This window comes from Tiliqua scincoides, chromosome 2, assembly GCF_035046505.1.
Source record: "Tiliqua scincoides isolate rTilSci1 chromosome 2, rTilSci1.hap2, whole genome shotgun sequence".
Lineage (NCBI taxonomy): Eukaryota > Metazoa > Chordata > Lepidosauria > Squamata > Scincidae > Tiliqua > Tiliqua scincoides.
Window position 1 is genome coordinate 149,165,116 of NC_089822.1, and position 8,357 is coordinate 149,173,472.

Below are 8,357 nucleotides of genomic sequence, written 5' to 3' on the forward strand. Positions count from 1 at the left end.
GTCAACTTTGTTCTGAGGTTAATGAACAAATCTGACAAAGTACAAAAGCACAAAGCAATCATTCATCTGTGTTCACACAGCAATTGCTTATCTGGAAGTCTCACTGTGGCAGCAGAATTTCAGAACTTTTGCTCACCGTTTTTCAGAAGTCGATTTGCAAGATCTAAAAATAAAGTGCTTCTCCTACCCTTTCAATCAAAACATGCATGTTTACTTAGAAATCTGTGTTTCCAGCAGAATAAAGTTCTAACTGGCTGGTGCTTTTAGTTTTGTTCACTTGTTATCTGACGCTCCCTCAGTTTTGATACTTATAAATCTACAAAATGAGCAAATCAACACATTTACATATTAAATCTGCATGTTATCTTAACTGCACAGTGTGGAAAATATGAGAGTTGAAAACGATTCCTTTTGGTTTTTAAAGTACCGTAACCTCAAATGACAAGATATGAGATGGGGGAGCAAGAACATACGACTACAGGTAGATTACTCCTTATCTGGACATCCAAAATACAGACTATTCTGAGATCCATTTTTTGTCTAAGATTTTTTTAGTGCAGAAAGTGGCAAAGTGTGGAGCCAAGCAGGCAGCACACTGCAGAAGAAGCACTTGTGACCTGCATTCACAAGGAGCACATGTAGTGTTTTCTGCAGTGTGAACACTAGAAGGTCTTGTGCTCATTCCCACGTACATTGCAGGAACAGGCTGTAAGTTCTGCTCTGTGGTGTGTACTTGTACAGACCTGTCACCACAGGATATGATGGCATCTGGCCTAGATGCCTTTAAAAGAAGACTGGACAGTTTTCTGGAGGAAAAGTCCATCACAGGTTACCAGCTGTGACATGTGTGTACATCCTCCTGGTTTCAGAAGTGGGCTATCTCAGAATGCCAGGTGCAAGGGACAGCACTGGGGTGCAGGTCTCTTGTTTGTCCTTTTTTTGTAACTTTTTTTATTAAAAGCAAATTAAAAAAATTAAAAAGTAAAATCATACAAAATCATACAAAAAATTAGTTATCAAATCTTAAACAATGTACACTTATTAAAAAGTACATTTTCAACACAAAAAGAAAAATGAGAAAAACAAAAGTTAAATCCCCTATCTACTCATCAAATCCATAGATTATTTGGCCCATTTGCTCCTCAATGTGCAGGAAGTCCATGAATAGTTTCCAATTGTCCATAAAAGTTTTAACTGACTTTAAGAAGAATTGTAAGTTTTATCCATTTCTGCCAAATCCAATATCTTTAGCAACCATTCTTCACACTTCCAGTACAGGCATCTCTGGAACTTTCCAGTATTTGGCATACAACATTCTTGCAGCAGTTGTGCAGGTCTCTTGTGTGCTCCCTGAGGCACCTGGTGGACCAATGTGAGATACAGGGAGCTGAACTAGGTCGATCAGATTCGGCATGACTTGTACACCGCTGTGGGCATATCTAGTGATGTCCCCGGGGAACCTGTCTGTCCTGCTATTTGGGATTCTTTTCAGCTTGTAGAGCCTGAGGATGTGGACAGGATTCTCTGGAGTGTGAGACCTGCTGCTTGCCCGCTCAACCCTTGCCCAGCGTGGCTAATTAGGGCTGCCCGGGAAGGGCTGGCCAAGTGGACAGGGAGGGTGGTGAATTCATCTCTGAGGGAGGGGGTGCTCCCGCCTGCCTTGAAGCAGGCAATGGTTCGCCCCCTCCTGAAGAAGCCCTCCCTGGATCCCACTAATTTAAACAACTTTCAGCCGGTTTCAAATATCTCGTTTCTGGGCAAGGTGATTGAGTGGGTAGTGGCGTCCCAGCTTCAGAGGGTACTGGAGGAAACAGATTATCTGGACCCATTCCAATCTGGCTTCAGGCCGGGGTTCGGGACGGAGACTGCCTTGGTGGATGACCTTCGCCGGGGAATGGACAGGGGGAGTGCATCTGTTAGTCCTGCTGGACCTCTCTGCGCCCTTCAATACCATCGACCATGGTGTCTTTCTGGGTCGGCTGGCCGGGTTGGGGCTTGGAGGCACTGTTTTGAAGTGGTTCCGCTCCTTCCTGGCTGACAGATCCCAGAAGGTGGTGCTGGGGGATGCCTGTTCGGCACCCCAACCTCTTAAGTTCGGGGTGCCGCAGGGTTCCATCTTATCCTCCATGCTTTTTAACATCTACATGAAGCTGCTGGGAGAGGTCATCCGGGGGTTTGGAGTGGGTTGCCATCAGTATGCTGATGACACCCAGCTTTATCTCTCCTTTCCCCCTGATTCTGAGGAGGCGGTTGGGGTCCTGGATCGCTGTCTGGAGGCGGTTAGGGGCTGGATGTGGGCGAACAAGCTGAAATTAAATCTGGATAAGACAGAGGTGCTCTTGGTTCGGAAATCCACAGCTCTGGTACTGGACTATCGTCCTGCTGTGAATGGGGTTGCACTCCCTCTGAAGGAGCAGGTCTGCAGCTTGGGGGTTCTCCTGGATCCACAGCTGCACCTGGAGTCCCAGGTGGCGGTGGTGGCCAGGGGAGCCTTTGCTCAGCTTCGGCTGATTCACCAGCTGTGACCGTACCTGATCTGCGCGGACCTGGCCACAGTAACCCATGCCCTAGTGACATCTAGATTAGATTATTGCAATGCGCTCTATGTGGGGCTGCCTTTGAAGACTGTCCGGAAATTACAACTAGTACAGAACGCGGCTGCTCATGTGGTTGCTGGAGCACATCGGTTTGACTCTGTCGAGCAGTTGCTTCGGCGGCTACACTGGCTACCGGTTCTGTTCTGGGCCCAATTCAAGGTGCTACTTTTGACTTTTAAAGCCCTTTACGGCTCGGGTCCGGGGTATTTGAGGGACCGCCTCCTTCCTTACAATCCTTCCCAGGCTCTTAGATCATCTGGGGGGCCCCTTTTGACTGTGCCGCCAACAAGAGAGGTGAGAGGGGCGGCGACCAGGAAGAGGGCCTTCTTGGTGGTGGCCCCTGAACTTTGGAATACGCTCCCCTTAGAATTGAGAACTGCTCCCTCTTTGCTAACATTTCAGCGTGGACTGAAGACCTTTTTATTTCAAAAAGCTTTTAATTGTTGACTGGCTGGCTGGCTTTCTTTCTTGCTTTTTATATGAGGATCCACGTGGTTTGTTGTTTAGATTTTTAATTATTGGTAAATTGTTTTAATTATTGTTTTTAATGTTGTATTTTTAATTGCTGTAAGCCGCCTTGTGTGCCCTTTGGGCATAAAGGCGGGATATAAATAAATAAATAAACAAACAAACAAACTAGATTGGCCCGATCCAGCCTGCCTTGGGAAGCAGCTGACCAGAGAGCTCTGCAACTGTCAGAGGAGTTCACTGTCCCACTCCACCTGACCCAGAATACTTCTTTACCCAGTGTGTCATTAACCTGTGGAACTCCTTGCCACAGGATGTGGTAATGATGCCTGGCCTAGATGCCTTCAAAAGAGCATTGGACACATTGATGGAGGGAAAGTCCATCACATTACAAGCTATGATGGGTATGTCTGATTTTAGAAGTAGGCTGTCTCTGAATGACAGATGCAATGAAGTGGCAATAGGATGCAGGTCTTTTGTAGTCTTATGTGCTCCCTGGGGCATTTCTCCTTATATACGTACATATAATTATTCCAAAATCCAGATACCTCTCTGTCCCAAGCAATCTGGATAAGGGACACTCAGGGTGCAATCCTGTCCACACTTTCCTGGCAGTAAGCCCCATTGACTCTGATGGGACTGACTTCTGTGTGGACATGCATAGGACTGGGCTCTGAGGCAGCAGTCCTCTCCACACATTCCTGGGAGTAAGCCCCATTGACTCTGATAATAATAATAACTCGGTATTTATATACCGCCTTTCTGGTCACCAGATTACTCCTCTGACTTTATTCAAGCCAGTTTACATAGGCAGGTGTTTCTAAATCCCTCAAGGGGATTTTTACAATCATAAAGGTTCTGTCTTTCAAGAACCAACATTTCAGAATGGATCTTCCTGGTTTGGTCTCACTTCTGGCCTCCAGTTCTCCCACACAGGCTGACAAACAGCTCCATCTCTCACATGGAGTGCAGCCAAGACGCTTCTTGCTCACACCAAGAGCAGATGGAATACTCGGCTCAGTTTGTCAGCTGCTTCAGGGAGCTGCCGGTGTTCTCGAACTGGCGATCATCTGATGTTATCTTCTGGCTAATGGAGGCTCTACCCTCTAGACCAGGGGTGCTCAATAGGTGGATCGCGATCTACCGGTAGATCGCGAGGCAAAATGAGTATATCGCGGAGTGCTGACCCCCCCCCTTCAGGTGCCTCTGGGAGGAAACGCCAGGAGTAAGCCCCATTGTACTCAATGGGGCTTACTCCCAGGTAAGTGTGGCTAGGATTGCAGCCTCACAGCCTAATCCTAGGCATGTCTACCCAGGAGTAAGTCCTGTTATACTCAGTGGGGCTCAAGGTACACCAACATACATTGTACACATAAATGTTATATGTTATGATGGCGCGAACATTGTAAAAAAAACTCTGGTAGATCTCCGGGCCTTGCTGGGTTTCAAAGTAGCTCTCGAGCCAAAAAAGTGTGAGGACCCCTGCTCTAGACCAGACCTCCTGCCCTGATGGGACTGACTTCTGAGTAGACATGCATAGGTCTGGGCTCTGAGGCTGCAGTCCTCTCCACACTTTCCTGGGAGTAAGCCCCATTGACTCGGATGGGACTGACTTCTGATTAGACATGCCTAGGACTGGGCTCTGAGGCTGCAGTCCTCTCCACACTTTCCTGTAAGAACATAAGAACAGCCCCACTGGATCAGGCCATAGGCCCATCTAGTCCAGCTTCCTGTATCTCACAGCAGCCCATCAAATGCCCCAGGGAGCACACCAGATAACAGGAGACCTGCTTCCTGGTGCCCTCCCTAGCATCTGACGAAGCCTATTTCTAAAAGCAGGAGGTTGCACATACACATCATGGCTTGTAACGCATAATGGATTTTTCCTCCAGAAACTTGTCCAATCCCCTATTAAAGGTATCAAGGCCAGATGCTGTCACCACACCCTGTGGCAAGGAGTTCCACAGACCAACCACATGCTGAGTAAAGAAATATTTTCTTTTGTCAGTCCTAACCTTCCCAACGCTCAATTTTAGTGGATGTCCCCTGGTTCTGGTGTTATGTGAGAGTGTAAAGAGCATCTCTCTATCCACTATCCTTCTCATGCATAATTTTGTATGTCTCAATCATGTCCCCCCTCAGGTTCCTCTTTTCTAGGCTGAAGAGGCCCAAATACTGTAGCCTTTCCTCATAAGGAAGGTGCCCCAGGCCAATAATCATCTTAGTCACTCTCTTTTGCACCTTTTCCATTTATACTATGTCCTTTTTGAGATGTGGCGGCCAGAACTGGACAGAATACTCCAGGTGTGGCCTTACCATCAATTTGTACAACGGCATTATAATATTAGCTGTTTTGTTCTCAATACCTTTTCTAATGATCCCAAGAATAGAATTGGCCTTCTTCACTGCTGCCGCACATTGGGTCGACACTTTCATCGACCTGTCCACCACCACCCCAAGATCTCTCTCCTGATCTGTCACAGACAGCTCAGAACCCATTAGCCTATATGTGAAGTTTTTATTTTTTGCGCCAATGTGCATGACTTTACACTTACTTACATTGAAACACATCTGCCATTTTGCTGTCCATTCTGCCAGTTTGGAGAGATTCCCTCTGGAGCTCCTCACAATCATTTCTGGTCTTCACCACTTGGAAAATTTTGGTGTCATCTGCAAACTTAGCCACCTCAGTGCTCAACCCTGTCTCCAGGTCATTTATGAAGAGGTTGAAGAGCACCGGTACAAGGACAGATCCTTGGGGCACACCGCTTTTCACCTCTCTCCATTGTGAAAATTGCCCATTGACACCCACTCTCTGTTTCCTGGTCTTCAACCAGGTCTCAATCCAGGAGAGGACCTGCCCTCTAATATCCTGACTGTGGAGATTTTCAGTAGCCTTTGGTGAGGGACCCTGTCGAACGCCTTCTGAAAGTTCAGATATATAATGTCTATGGGTTCTCCCGCATCGACATGCTGTTGACCTTTTCAAAGAATTCTAAAAGGTTAGTAAGGCAAGACTTACCCTTACAGAAGCCATGCTGATTCTCCCACAGCAAGGCTTGTTCGTCTATGTGTTTTGAGATTTTATCTTTGATGAGGCACTCCACCATCATACCTAGTATAGATGTTAGGCTGACTGGCCTATAGTTTCCCGGGTTCCCCCTCTTTCCCTTTTTAAAAACTGGTGTGACATTTGCTATCCTCCAATCCTCTGGCACCATGGCCTTTTTGAGGGACAAGTTGCATATTTTAGTCAAGAGATCAGCAACTTCATTCTTCAGTTCCTTAATAACTCTTGGGTGGATGCCATCAGGACCCGGTGACTTATTGATCTTTAATTTGTCAATTAGGTCTGAAACATCTTCTCTTTTAACCTCTATCTGACTTAATTTCTTAGTCAGGAGGGGCCGTTCGGGCAGTGGTATCTGCCCGAGGTCTTCTGCCATGAAGACAGATGCAAAGAACTCATTTAATTTCTCTGCCATCTCCAAGTCTCCTTTTATCTCCCCTTTCCCTCCCTCACCATCAAGAGCGCCAACTGCTTCTCTGGTGGGTTTCCTGCTTCTAACATATTTGAAGAAGTTTTTATTATTCCCCTTAATGCTGTTCCTCATAGTCTCTCTTGGCCTCCCATATCACCTTCTTACATTTCTTTTGATATAGTCTACATTCCTTTTTATTCTCCTCATTAGGGCAAGACTTCCATTTACAGAAGTAAGCTTCCTTGCCCTTTACGGCCTCTCTAACTTGGCTGGTAGCCATGCGGGCACCCTCCTGGACTTAGTCGAACCCTTCTTCCTTTGTGGTATACACTTCTGCTGGGCTTCTATTACTGTTGTTTTAAGCAGCCTCCATGCACTCTGGAGAGATTGGACTCTTTATACCTTCCCTTTCAACATCCTTCTAACCAGCCTCCTCATTTGAGGGAAGTCCGCTCATCAGAAGTCAAGGGTTTTTGTGAGAGATTTGCCTGATATTCTTCCCCCGACGTGCATGTCGAAACGGATCACTGTTCCCCAATGCAGGGCCTAGGAGAGGGGGATAAAAGGGGGTAATTTGTACCCAGGCCCAGGGTCGAAAGGGGGGCCCAGGGTCGTAAGGGGGGCCCAGGAGCCAAAGGAGGGGGCCCAGAAATTTCCTGGGATCTGACATTTTCCTATCTGCTGGAGACACTACCACGACTGGGGATGCTGGGGGCACTACTGATGCCATATGAGTGGGTAGACCTGGGCTCCAAAGACTTTTCCAGCTGTCTCTACCCTCTCCTCACCCTGCTTCGCTCCTCCCTGCTCCATTCCGCTTGCCTGTCACTTCCCTCCCTCACTGTTTCACCCCTCCCCCTGTGCAAAGGGGCATAAAAGAAACTTTGTACCCCCTGACAAAATTCGTCTCAGAGGCCCTGCCCCAATGGCTCAGTAACACTGACATCTCTAACCAAGTCCTAAGTACCATACAATATTAAATCCAGAGTCACCTGTCCTCTGGTGAGCTCCATGACTAGCTGCTCTAAGGCAGTCATTTAACATGTCAAGAAATCTGGTCTCCTTTTTGTGACCAGAACACAAATTGACCCAGTCTATATGAGGATAATTGAAGTCCCCCATGATTACAACCCTGTCCCTCCTTGTCACCTCTGTTTCTTCATTTCAAGGTCCCCTTCCAGTTTCTGGTCTGGAGGATGATAGTACGTTCCCAGTATTACATCACTCCTCAGGCCTGGTAATTTAACCCACAGAGATTCTACAGTGGAGCCTGACCCGCCTTCAATCTCTACTTTGCTGGATTCTATCCCTTCCTTAATGTAAATGGCCACCCCACTTCCAACTACTGTCCCTCCTGTAGAGTTTATAGCCCGGGATTGCAGTATCCCACTGATTTTCCACATTCCACCAGGTTTCCATTATGCCCACTATGTCAATGTTTTGCCTTGTCACCAGACATTCCAGTTCTCCCATCTTTGCTCGAAGACTTCGGGCATTTGTACATAGAACGCCCCAGGATGGTAGCTTATTTGCTCCTTTGTCTCCACATTCTCTCACTGTGCCAAACCGTCTATCACATCCCATCACACTACTATTCCCAATTTCTCCTCCTACTCTGCTTTTGTCTTGTTGTTCTCTAACCTCCCCATTTTCGTCCCATAGGGATGCCCCTCAGCTCCTGTCGGCCTTCCCCCAGGGATCAGTTTAAAAGCTGCTCTGCCACCTTTTTAAAGTTATGCACCAGCAGTCTGGTTCCATTCTGGTTCAAGTGAAGCCTGTCCCTCTTGTACAGGTTCTGCTTGTCCCAAAA